At 40.0% G+C, this 14,191-nt stretch overlaps 1 protein-coding gene across 4 annotated transcripts in view; it reads left to right on the forward strand.

Annotated features, from left to right (window-relative positions):
- The window catches only part of Bbs9 (Bardet-Biedl syndrome 9), a 456,449-nt gene that overhangs the window by 353,618 nt on the left and 88,640 nt on the right, over positions 1-14,191 (forward strand). The window lies entirely within an intron of this gene.

Raw genomic sequence — 14,191 nt, forward strand, 5'->3', positions numbered from 1 at the left:
CAGACACCTACAGCTAAACACTGAGCTGAACTTTTGGAATCCAGATGCAAAGAAGGAGTGATGAGCAAAGGGGTCAAGACCAGGCTTGAGAAACCCACAGAAACAGCTGACCTGAACAAGGGGAGCTCATGAACTCCAGTCTAATATCTGGAAAACCAATATAGGACTGACCCAGATCCCCTGAATGTGGTCAGTCTATGGAACCTCTGGTAGTGGATCAGTATTTATCCCTAGTGTACGAATGGACTTTGGGAGCCCATTCCACATGGAGGGATACTCTCTCAGCCTAGACACACAGTTTTGTTACGGAGTTCCTGAGAAAGAACTCATGCTAGCACAGTGAGGGGGTGGTGATGTGAAGCATCTTTTCAAGAGAGAGGGCCCCCAGCAGGCAGCCATGTTGTGCTCCTAGAGCAGCCATCTCAACACTAGACAAAATCCCAAAGAAAAACCAATGTCATTATTGCATTGTAACTCAATTCCAAGGCATAGCATCGCTCCTTTCCTCCTCTAATCATCTTATTGTGTATGTGTAACAGGTTAGACTCCTGGGCTTTCCACCCATACCCTGAGTACCAGCTCTTCTGAGAGGACTGACCTTGGACAGCCAATAAGCCACCCTTCTGGAATGTGCTAGATAGGGCTTAGTTCTGTTTAGCTGTTCTAACCTTTGAGGATCTGATTTTGTCTTAGGCCCTCACTAGTGCCATGCTAGGGTTTAAGGGTACCAGAAGAAAATCCATAGATGTTTAGAACTGAGACATAATCTTAGTGGATTTTTGCTTTAATGAATATGTAGTGTCCTCTTCCATCTCTTTTGATTAATTTAGGTTTGAAGTATATTTCATTACATATAAGATAGCTACACCAGCTTGCTTCATATGTTCATTTGCTTGGAAAATCTTGTTCCAACCCTGTAATCTGAGGTAATGTGTTTCTTACATACAGCATAAGGATTGTTTCTGTTTTTATACCTATTCTGTTAGCCTGTATCTTTTTATTGATGAATTTAGTTCATTTATATTGAGAGATATTAATGACCAATTATTGTTAATTCCTGTTATTTTGGTGGTGGTGATATTGATAGTCTCTCTCTCCCTCTCTCTCTCTCTCTCTCTCTCTCTCTCTCTCTCTCTCTCTCTGTGTGTGTGTGTGTGTGTGTGTGTGTGTGTGTGTGTGTGTGTGTTTGTGTGTGTGTCCCTTTGGATCTTGCTGGTATGAGATTATCTATTGTCTGTGTTTTCCTGGGTGTAGTTAATGTCCTTGGGTTGGAGTTTCCCTTCTAGTACCTTATGTAGGACTAGATTTCTGGCTTGATATTGTTTAAATTTGACTTTTTTCATTAGATATCTAGTTTTCCCAATCTATGGTGATTGACATGTTTGTTGGGTATAGTATGGGTTGGCATCCATGGTGTCTTTAAGTCTGCAAGACATCTATCTGTCCAGCCCCTTCTAGTTTCTAGAGTTTCTGTCAAGAAGATAGGTGTAATTCTTAGTTTCTAGAGTTTCTGTCAAGAAGATAGGTGTAATTCTAATAGGTCTGTCTTTATATGTTGCCTGGCCGTCTTTCCTTGCCACTTTTAATATTCTTTCTTTGTTCTGTATGTTAGTGTTTTGATTATTATGTATTGTATGGACTTGCTTTTCTGATCCAATCTATGTAGTGTTCTATAAATTTCTACTTTTATAGGCATGTTTTTCTCTAGGTTAGGGAAATTTTCTTCTATGATTTTGTTAAATATGTTTTCTGGTGTTTTGAGCTAGGATTCGTCTCCTTCTATTCCTATTATTCTTAGGTTTTGTCTTTCATAGTGTCCCAGATTTCCTGGATGTTTTGTGTTAGGAGATTTTTAGATTCAACACTTTCTTTAACTGATGAATCTTTTTTTTTTTTTTTTTTTTTTTTTTTGTATCATCAATGCTGAGATTCTCTCTTCCATCTTTTATATTCTGTTGGCATCTATAATTTCTGTTCACTTACTAGAATTTTAATTTCCAGAATTACCTCAGTTTATGTTTTCTTATTGCTTCTTTCTAATTTTCATGTCTTAGTTTCCTTCACCTATTTGTTTCCACCCCACCCCTTGGCTTTCTTGGCATTCTTTAAGGGATTTTTCCATTTCCTCTTTAAGAACCTGCATCTTCTTCATAAAGTTGTGTTTATGGTCATTGTCTGGTGTTTCAGCTGCATTGTAATATTCAGGTCTTGCTGTTGAAGAGTAGATAGCTGGGCTGTAGTGGTGTCATTTTACCGAGGCTGTTGTTGACCATATTTTTACACTGGTGTTTAGGCTTATGGGTTTGGGATGATTATGTTTATGCCCTGATTTCTGAGTTTGTCTTTGTTGGATGGGCATTTTGTTCCTTGGTTTCTGTTTCCACCTTGGTCTTCTAGTCTTTGTAACCTAGATTTCTGGTGGCTGGCATGACTTCTAAACTAGTACAGAGTCTCCATCCAATCATGTGGTTAGCTTGGCCTTTGTTACATCTGGGGGTCTCTGTTCTCCTGACTGGTGTGGCTTTCACCTGAGCATGTGGGGTCTTCTGGAGTTGGAGGAGGGTTGATTTCAGGGAAGTTGGTGAGATGTGAGGGCTGGAGAGCTGGAATGGGTCTTTGGGAACACAATATAGGTAGTATGGTGATTGAGTTGGCAAGTGGGTCACTCACCTCTTCTTCTCACAGGTGTGGCCTGCACCTGAATCAAAGGAGTCTACTGGGGTGGGGGCAAGATCTCTAGGAGTTGGGGGGGAGGTAGGGCTGGCCTTGGAAAGAATGATGAGGTATGAGGGCAAGGTCTATAAGATGGGGTACAGAATCTGGGAAATGGGGCAGTTTGCCTGACAGGTAGATCGCTCACCTGTTCTTCCCAGTGTGCAACTCTTAAATTATTTGTGTAAGTGATGCTTGAGTCGTAATGGGCATCACAAAGCTTCCTTAAAGGCAATACCTAGGATTATTTAAAATGAAGCCCTGGACTCTATCCCACAAGTGGATTACTGGAGTCCTGTTCATGCACAGGAGAGTATGGGTATTTGTCAGTGGATCAGACCCATTTGTTATCCATAATTATAATTATAAAATTTGTAATATCATCAAACAAAGCTTATTTCTGGTAGTCAGTTTGCTAATTGATAGTCTCTAGTATTGACTGAGATAACAAGTGTCTAAATATCTATGTTCATGGACTTCTGCTCTGACTCTAGGCTTTGCTTCTGATAAAAAGCATAGCTCTTGTATATAAATTCACAGACTCTAGACCAGTGGCTCTGGTGTTCTGAGAAAAGCATTGACCATGACAACATCTGAGATATTTTTGGTGGTTATAGATAATGGGAAGAACTCTAGTATATAGGGCTCAAGATCCTATGTACTTCCTGCAGTGACTGAGACAGCCCCATGGCAAAGACTTATCCAGCCCCTTAACCAGCCAGGCAGTGGTAGCAGTAAAGACTTGGATGACTTTACCAATCGGTGATAATGATTTGCATGGAGAAAGTGTGGATGTTGATCTTGGTGGTTTACAAACTGTAGTCAGTCTAATAAATCATGTAGCTTCAAGTTTTCCAAACATGACAGCCTTGATCTTTTTCACCTGAAAGGCAAGCTTGTGATAAGCAGACCCTGTGGTGCTCTAGTAAGTTGTCATCTTTGTGGGTGCTCTCATTCAATCGAGTCATTATAAAGTTTTCATTTATTTTGGTACATCAATTGCTCAAGAAAATCTTGCCATGTGCCAGAGGCTGTGGATGGGTACAACCAGTAATAGGACTATTGCTAGCCTGAAAGCATTTACAGTAGAGTAGAAACTAAGTTCATCTGAAGGAAGGCTCTTCCAAGTTTAGTGTTCCCACAGGCTGTGACTGGAGAAATACTCACGTTTTTTGCCAGTTCATGCCTCACAAAACCAGGTAACTCCACACTCATCACCATGTGTGTTATTTCTAGTACTTTGGTCATAATAAGCATGTACTACCAAATAGTAAGGGTATAAATGCCTTTTATCTTAGAAAGAAAAATCATTAAAAAAAACACAAGTGTTTAAGAGAACCAGGCCTCTCTACAGACCTTTGTTATGTAGCTCAGACTGGCTAAGAGCTACTGGTATTTCCACCCCAGCCTCCCTGTTGCTGTGATCCCAGCCTACAGACCAGTGTCTAATTTGAAAAATGGGATGTCCTAAAAGAAGATTCATAGAATGGAAAAACAACAGATTTTTTTGTTAGTTTGCTTGTGTGTGTGTGTGTGTGTGTGTGTGTGTGTGTGTGTGTGTGAGATTGTCTCTTTTTTTGCCTTCGTAAATGGATCACCAGCGACTCTAGTCGATCACATTTTGAACCATCTCTTACCACAGACTGCCTTAGGGAAAAGATGCTCAGGAACACTGGCCAGCTAGTCCCCCTTCTCACCATTGCTTTGCTCCATGGCATATGGGGCTCCATGCTGTGTGGGTGGCTTCCTAGTCACAGACATGTCTGTCTATAAGACTGTTGCCCGAAACATTCTAAAGTTAGTAACTATTCAGCCCCCATGGATGTTGTTTTTGGAGAGAGATGATTATGGCATTCTCCTGGGCTTGTAAAATGAGCTCTGGTATTGGCAGCCATAGATTCCTGCTTTACTAGCAATCTGTTCAGTGACAGACCACGACCCAGAAAATATTCATTTGTCTTTTTACAACCTGATTCCATTAATTATTATTTTTTAAATTTGGGTTTCAACTAGCTATAGGTATTTTATAGAAAGAGGTAAAACTTTGGTCAGCTGCAGGGGGTGGGGGCGGGGAGATGGGGAGGTAAAACCTTAATCAGGCCTGAGATCAGTTGTATTTTTAGTTTTACATGAGACAGACAAGAGAAGAGTTTCCTTTCAGGTGATTAAGTTACATGTCTACTCAGTGAATAAGCTTTGCAGAACGAGCAGAGGTTTTCTCTGTGTCACTTGTAAGTTATTATTATCTGTCTCATTTAACATTTTTATGTATCCATGGTTGACATTTGAAATGCTCCAACTAACATCTTTTTCCTTATACTGCTTATATTTTATATTCTTCTGGACAGAGCATTTGAAAGGGAAAATAAGGAGAGGTAATGGTTCTTGAATATAATTCAATTTCTCAGGAATAATTTGTGTTCTAAAACAAGTTTTATGTGAATTCTCAAAGCATTTGGCACATGTACATTAGCATGAGAGAAAATTTTTATCCTTGCAAGAGCCACCATGATTTTGAGGGTCATAGCAGCCATGTCTTGCTGTTCCTGTTAGTTGTTTCCTTATCTTTTTATAACTCTGGAATGTATGTGTCAAACTTTTAACAGACATATTCATTGATTTCTGCAATTATTACCTACCTGAAATGGTCATGGTGAAAATGTATCCTAAGCTTAGGTGTGGTTTAGCAATCTAAACTCTGAATTAGAGGAGAGCCCCAGGAGCCTCTCTGATAGAGATGCTACAGATTGTGATTCATCCCTATCCTCTATGTGTAAACTAACACCAACATGGCTAAAGATGATATCCTTGCCCAGCGTGGTTGTGAGTACCTATAGTCCCAGGGTTTGAGAGGCAGAGACAGGCAGATCTCTGAGTTCAGTGCTAGTCTAGTCTACATGGCCAGTTCCAGGACAGCCAGAGCTGTATAGAGAGACTTTGTCTCAAAACAAACAACAATGACAACAAAGATTAGATTCTTGCTATGCCTTAATAATAAAACACCCAGAGTTGGCTTTCATCTGTGCAGGAGTTAAAGTGTAATGAATGCATATAGGCTTACAAACATGTCTAGTATACTCATCTGGGGTTTCTGACATCTATAGTCTTTCTCTTTTCCTTTTGAATCTATTTAATTTCTCTTTCCGTCAATGTAAAAATTGAGTCCTGGTAAGCTTCTTCCTTTTTGTAAGGCTTCTGCCATGTTGAAGTCTGGACTGACCAAATGCCATTACAAATGCCATCACAAATTACACTGGGGAGAAGGAAGTCTGCCCTGTTTCTGCTATTTTCTGTACTGAAAGTGTATCCAACCTGAGGGCTATCCTCTGAAGAGAAAATTCCTAGAGGCATTCATCAGAACTTCCTATAGATTATATGTGCATGCATGTGTGTCACCACATGTGTGTGTGTGTGTATAACCACAGTGGCAGAAGAGGGTGTTTAATTCCCTGGAGATGGAATTAGAGATGGTTATGAGCCATCTCATAGAGGTATTGAGAACGAACTCTGGTCCTCTGCAAGAGCATCAAGGGTCTTAACAGCTGTGCCATCTCTTAAGCCCATCTTCACGTTTTAATAAAAGTGTAAGTAAAATAAGGGATACAACATGTCTGACTTTCATAGCTTTTAGTAGTATATTTGATGTAGTGTCTCATGACATTTTACTTTGAAACTTGATTAAATTTAGCAACAAAATGAAGATTGTCCTGTTGAGTGATCACAAATGGTGGGGCATGGTGACCAGGTGTTCCCTTCTCTTTGGGAGAGGGTAGTTGGTAGTGTGTTCTATGTGTCAGCAGATGAGTCCTCCTTTTTCAGTGTCATTATTTGTCTGGTAAAAATAATTGACCTGTTTTCCCTAAACAATATGGGGAGTGTTAAGAAATAGTAACAGAAGCCAAGTAAACTAGAGATGAATAGAAGGGATGTTAACAAGTTTTTACTGATATTATTTTATAGGTAAGGAAACTAAGTTTGAGAGAAATAAAAACTGTACAGTTGACAAGTGGCACTGCTAGTATTCACACATAGCCTTATTGACTCCAAAGCCACATGATTAGTCATTTTGAATGTCATTAAGCTTTAAGTCTTCATATCAATGTGGTATTAACCATTAATGTATGAAAACATTATTCCTGTTACTTTTCTCATTGTTGTGGCCAAATAGCTGACAAGAACCAACTTGATTTGGCTCCTGGTTTGAAGAAAACAGCCTATGGTTGGCGGAAGGAGTACAGGATAGGCATGGTGCTAGTTCCTCCATGGCGGCATCTTGCTTGTAATTGGGTGGGCCAGAAAACAGGAAGATGAAGGCTGGTACTCAGCTCACTCCCTGGCTTTTTTCTCTTTTAAACTATTGAATCCTCAGCACATTTGATGCTGTCGCCTAGTGTAGGTTGAGCCTCTCTTTACAGCTAATTGTCTCTGAAGTTCCCCCATAGATACACCTAGAGGTCTCCTCGGTGATTCTAAATCTATTCAAGTTGACAGTAGAATTGAACTATCACAATTGTCCAATTGAAGATGGTTTCTGATTCATCATTTGTGAATCATGGTTTCAAAGTATATATTTCTATTTCACTTATTTTAACATCTTTATGGATACCCAGTTAACACAGACATTGTACCTCTACTTAAAGCATATGGTTAAATTTTTTTGTTGTATTCACAGGGATGTACCACCATTATCACAGTTTAATTTTAGAGTAATTCATTCTCCCTAAATGAAGCCCCATACTCATTAGCTGTCATTTCCCAGTCTACCCTACTCACCACCCAACCACTTCAGCCTGCATTTATGGGTTTGATTTTCTGTACATGGTCCTTTGTGGCAAGCTTCTTTTGATTAGCACATTTTTAGATTTATTCATGTTTAGTATGCATAAACATCTCTTTTCTTTTCATGGTGAAATAATATTCCATTACATGAATATACCAGGTTCTGTTCATCCATTAATCAAGTTGTAGTCAGTTTTTTTCTACTTGTTTGCTACTGTAAACAAAGCTGCTATAAATATCCATGCTACACTTTGGCTCTTGAGTATTTCCTTGTGAATTAGATGCCAGTTCCCTGACATGGTGCCATTGGGAGGTAGCAAAAACTCTAAGAAGTGATGCTTTATAAGTGGCCTCTAACTCATTAGGGGATGTATCCTTGAAGGGGTTCTTCCTCATCCATTCGCTTCTTGCTGAGGTGGATGATTTTATATGGCTAAGTCCTTCTGCCCTGATATGTTACCACAAGCTCAAAGCAATAGGACTAAATAGTATGTCCTAGACAGAACCTTCCAGAACTGTAGGCCTAACCGAACCTTTCTTCATTAGAATTTCATTTTCTTGGGTAATTGTTATAGTAGCAGGAAGCTCATTAACATATTTCATGATCAATTTTTTTGAGTTCACATATATTTTCATTGGTTTCTTTTATATCTCTAGAAGTATAATTGCTGGGTACGTTATGTAGTAACATTGTCCATCTTTTTGAGGAACCTCCAGACTATTTCCCAAAGTGACTATACCATATGACATTCCTGCCAGCAATGTAAGAAAGTTCCAAATTCTCCATATCCTTGTCAATCATTGTTAATGTGTCTTTCTCACTTAAGTCTCATAATGCTGTGTGTCTTAATTAGGGTTTTATGGCTGGGAAGAGACAGATGACCACGACAACTCTTATAAGGAAAACATTCAATTGAGGGAGTTTACTTACAGTTTCAGAAGTTCAGTCCATTATCATCCTGGTGGGAAGCATAGCAGCATGCAGGCAGATGTGGTACTAGAGAGGTAGCTGAGATTCCTACATCTTGCAGGCAACAGGAAGTCAACTGAGACATTGGGCAGTATCCTGAGCATAAGAAACTTCAAAGCCTGCCCTTACAGTGACACACTTCCTCCAACAAGAACATAGCCATCCCAACAAAACCTCCTAATAGTGCCAATCCCCATGAGATCAAGGGGGCCAATTACATTCAAACTACTATGAAGTGGCCACAGGAAAATATTGTCATTACTATTTGTTTGTTTGTTTAGACAGGGTCTTCCATTGTACTTCAGGCTAATTTTGGAAACCTACTGAAATCCTCTTGCCTCAGCCTCCCGGGTGCTAGGATTACAGGCTGAGACACCATGCTGGGTTCTCTATGTTACTTCATAGGTTAGAAATGCCAAGTCTATAAACATTCAACAAGAAGGCTCACACGTGTGAAAACAGAAGGGAATATGTGGTATGGGCAGATCAAAAGTGTAAATCAACTAAAACAAATGTAAAGATTTTTTAATCAGTTGGATGTTTAGAGATCATGTTTCCCACATTTTAAAGATAATGCAACTAGATCCCAGAGAAGGGAAGTAAATTTATGCTTAATGATACTGCCAGGAGAGGAAAGCCTGTCCACTTGGTTACCAGGCTCCTTGTGTTCCAGCATGGGCGTCTCCATTCTTCCTAGAAGCCATGTGGCGCTCCGTTGTCTTAACTTGTTCATCTATGTTGGTCTGTTAGTAGAATATATCTGTCCCAATCCATGTTGGGTATTAGAAGTTCAGCAAAGCGGAGAGCTTCCACGGGGACACCAGATAAAATTTGTTGCCCATACTGCTTAGTGCCAGTAGAGCATCAGCACAAGTGGGGTTTTATGATGACGTCTCTAGCTTGAATATGATAGCTGGCTATGCTGTTTACCATTAATCCTTCCTGGAATCCTTTTCATATTCTTAAGATATGGCCAATAATCATATTTACCTCATAGAGTTGTTTTGAGAATTAAATGGGTTATTCCCTGTAGAGTTCAGTCTGTGTTTGGTTCCTAGAAAGGCTTCAGTGAAATATTGACAATTATTACAAACATTGGCTTGTTTAGACTATTGGAAACATTGTAACGTGAGATTTATAGAAAAATAGATGAATCATCCTTAAAAATGAATAGCTTCACTAAACAAGGTGGCCTGGAAATTACTCTTATGTCTAGCTTTCATATTCTGAGCTCTACAGAATATAACAACATTCCCATTGTTAAGAGAAACAGATGGTATGTTAACATCACATCCTTACACATTGTGTACTTGGTAACTATGGGCAGTGCCTAACCACTTTGGGAAGAGTGCACTCATTTTCAGTTAATCTCGTGTCGAAAGTCCCAAAGATGGTAAAGTATAAAGAAAGTACACATGTCTGTGATAGGTATGATATATAAGCAGTTCTTACCCCACATTATCAAAAGGAAGATCAACTGCTGATTTTATGGGGTCACCTGTGGACACAGGGCACTCATAGGGAAGGAAGAAAATACAGTTGGAGTCCTGGCACTTCTTTGTCCTTGCTCATTGCCCTGGCCAGTGTGCACAGACTGTGCTAAGCCTTCATCTCTTCCTCACTGAATTGGAGATGGGATGGGGCGGGGACTGTCAGTAATTTCTATCTCAGAGGACCATCAAGGGAACTGAGTGATGGATGCTGACAGCTCTGAGCACAGTGCCTGGACCAGAGTCAGTCTCAGCAGTTCCCATCTAAGCAGTAGCACAGTAGGATTCTTTGTGCCACACATGAGATTTGGATGCAGATTGAAGTAGCTTAGGTGGAGAAATTGGACATGTCTGTGTTCACATAGCATGATTCATGTCTACTCCGTTGTTACTGCTGCTGCTTTCCTGTAACCAATTTTAGAGCCTGTCTTGGCAGCTGGAAGTATTCGGGATTAATTTCACACTCGCTTTATGAGTTGAGTGTTTTCCTGCAGCTCCCTGAGCCTCTGCCTCATTACTTTGGCATCAACTGATATGGCCATTGGGCAGAGATGTCCTTTGGGGTCTCCATTTTATTTGGAAACCATCTGTTTTAAAAAGCAAAACAAAGGCCATCAGCACATTGTGCTTGAAATTGTTCGCATTTCTTGTTTCCTATAGCCTTCCCTTCTGTAGTTCTGTTGTGCATGAGGAAGCACACAGCTCGCTCAGACAGTGATGAACTTTGAAAAAAGAGATAGCTCTACCTCAAATGTTAAGTCCTAGAAGATGGTTAACTTTGTCTCTTAGTTCCAGGTGATCTGGGAGATCTTTTGAGCTTTGGTCATTTGGATCTGAATCTTGATGGGTTTAGTTTTCCTAGATCCTTTTAATATGCTAATTCTGCTTAATTCATTTGGCTCTCATTGAGAACAAAGTAAACTTGGCCGTTACATGCAAAACTAAATCGAGAACATGGAGATCTGTTTAGTATTTCATGCTGGCCAGTAGGTCAGGAAGATTTTCCTTGGGGGTAATTTACATAAGGAATTGTTTATCCCATTTCTCTCCAATTTCTGTGATGGTTTGGGGATAACAGACTCTTTCCACAATGGCATAGAAATACATCCAGTGAGACTGGAGCTTTGAGAGACAGCACTTCTGCCAGATTGATGTATTTTGGGCCTCGTTCTGGAAAGATCCTGTGGCTTGGGCTGCTATCACACTAAGTCATTCTTTCACTACAGCTGTGTTTAGGAAGTTGGGTGGGTCCAGGAACTGACATGTTGCTATACTTAATGAGAATATTCCCTTGGTAGTTAGAAGATGCATAGAAGCTTCACTGAAATCACACTGAGTGAGTGCCCCAAGCATTTGTTCTGCCTGGTGGTGCTCTATTGGGTGCTCTTTGGACAACAGGGACACTCAGAATACTCAGTGCCTTCTGAGTTAAGTGCCTGCCCTGCACTTGAGCATTCCCCATGAATAAGTTCTTCGTTTCCATCCTTCTAACAGCACTTCCTCCAGGAGTCTCTACTGTTCCCCCTTTGTTGGAACTGTGTTGGGAGGCCTCCCTTCTCAGTTGTGTGCAGGAAAATGATTAACATTTCATCTGGTGCAGAGAGCAGAGGGAGCTGTCTCTAACATTCTACGAGTTTTCTGTCGTACAAAAAAATTCTAGTAGCAGACTTCAAGCTGGTGATGTCTCCAGGTACAGAGTTGGAAGAAATGGACAGCAGCCTACTGCAAAGTGTTAACAAAAGACAGATATAATAAGCAAAGGTTAACTCAAGGCTTACACAGCAGCAGGAAATAATGAGTTTTGAGTATTATAGTCTTTGCTTTTTATAATTTAATTGCAAGTCCTATAATTTTTAGTAATGGCTATATGAAATAAATGACTTGCAAAATTCCTGAAAGTTGAACAATTGGTTCTTTCTTTTGACCTGCAAGGGGCCCAGTGAGCCAACTACAGTGTGCTGCTCCCTAAAGCCAAGCTGGCTTTAGAACAACCATCTCTGAACTTACAAAGTACCTACCATCGCAAGCAGCCTGGGTTGAGACAGACCGGATGCTTGCTTGGGTCCTGGTCTTGTTTTTTTGTTTTTTGTTTTTGTTTTTTTCTTTTTCTTTTTAAATAGGTAGGGATATAATCAAAATGGCTCCCTAATTTGAAGATCTCAGTACAAAATGAAAATGGGCCCTGCTCACACAGACAGAAAGAAAGGGATGTTAAAACAACTATAATAGAAAATCTTTTTTCTTTACTAGTCTGCCTTCCACAAGTTTTGATTCAGTTTTTTTCTATTTTATATCTTTCAGGTAAATTTAAAACTTTAAATTAATATCAGTTTTACTAGTGACGTTTATATGGCCAATGCCAAATTTTAATGCAAGTCTAAAAGCATTTCACTCAGGTATTCAGATGTACCTACCTCCTCTGCTCATATGCACACTCCATTTTCCTTATGACTTCAGGGACCTTCCTAAGCATGCACAGCCTCAACTTTCTCATCTGTCTAAGAGAGAGATGACAAGTAGGTACCACTGTCTGATGACACTGATCATACATAGCGTAGAGCAGAATCTGGGACATACCATTTCTGCTCAGTTAATTGAAGGGTTGTATTTAACAGTCATGACCTTGATGCAGTTTTCTTTTGGGGTCTATAGGACCTCCCTTACAGTGTCAATATTTGTCTCCCTCACCATATCTTTATTCTCTAGTGTGAAATCTTTGAAGGTAGAGATTAAGTCTGTCACTAATGAGTCCCCTGCAATTCGTGCATATACCTGGTATTTAGGAGGTGTTTATTACCTTTGTCTTTCTATGAGTTCAACTTTAGACAATACGCATCTCTGTCAACATCATTGCTCCACAATGATGCTTAATTGTTAACATTTGCAGCAAGACAGAGGGTGTAAGCTTAGACTTCAACCGAAGTTGGTTGTGATCCTGGTCAGTGTGCATATGATTTCAGGTGTTACACTTTAAGCAAAGTGGCCTCTCCTATCTCTTCTTTGAGACTTCTTGAAGTAATGGGAAGGGGATAAGTTCCAACCCCATTTGAGTAAAAGAGGCCCCAGGGATATTAACTCTGGTCCATCGTAATCAGTCCCTTGCTAGCTTCTTTTCCACTTTCTTTTCTGCACAATTAGAACATTATACTAATGCTTCTTCCCACTAATTGGTTCTGTATGTATGCTTTCTTTTAAATAATTACAAGTTCTCATGGGCTACCAGCTCTCATCGACTTCTTTAGAATGCCAGAGGAAAGCACAGTCCTAGGCACATAGTCAGCAGTACATTTTATGTGGTACTGGACTTGGTTCAGACCCCCATGGCTCCCTGGAGAGCTGACTGAACTGTAATTGGCTTCTGTAACTCCTTTAAGATGTTGATCACGTGACAAAGAACCCTGCTGTGCACGGCATTTTCAGACAAAGATCTTCAGTTGTGCTGTCTTTCCATAGCTCACATCTCTTTCCAGTGTGTCCAGACACTGATGACTGTCCCTCTGGAGCCCCTCTCCCCACATGGAATTTGAGAGACCACACAGCTGTAGACCTTACTTGTTTGAATGATGATGTTTTAACAAGCCCTATGGGCCAGTGTCAATAAGCCATGAAATATCACCGAATAGATTGTCTGCACTGACTGCTGAGTCTCATCTGAGTCCTCAAGCTGGCGGGGACTTTGAGAAGGAGTTTATTACCCCGGTGTTGGCTCTTCCTGTTCTGGGGACTATAGATGCCATGAATCTCTGGGCAGTCAGTTCATTACTTTTAATGAGCACAGAATTCACCAAGACATTGAAATAAAATAGAAGCAAACACCAATGGGAAGACATGGGTAATCCACCTAATTGTTGCTTTAGTTCCTTTTTCCACAAGATTATTCAAGAGAAGTTTTTAAGGCAGATTCTATCCAGGCCGGCCAGTTTCTACCCTAAGTAGATTTGGCATTGCAAACCTAACACACCCTGAGCTGTTTTTAATGCCCTGTGGGTTGGTGTCTGACATTTGTGTTAAAATGACAGTTTTTGAACTGATCAGATATTTGAATATTATTTGACTTTTACATACATTAAAGACATATTGGATTTCCAATGCCTTAATAAAGGCAAAAGAGAAGTTATTTTCTGAAAAAAAGTGATGAAGTTATTTAAAACTCAGAAATAGTTACTTTGATTTTATTTTAATTGATCGGTCTTCATGGCTCATCAGAAAAGATTGAAATGGTTTTACTCTTGAGTGCTCA

Source organism: Phodopus roborovskii, unplaced genomic scaffold (assembly GCF_943737965.1).
Source record: "Phodopus roborovskii unplaced genomic scaffold, PHOROB, whole genome shotgun sequence".
NCBI lineage: Eukaryota > Metazoa > Chordata > Mammalia > Rodentia > Cricetidae > Phodopus > Phodopus roborovskii.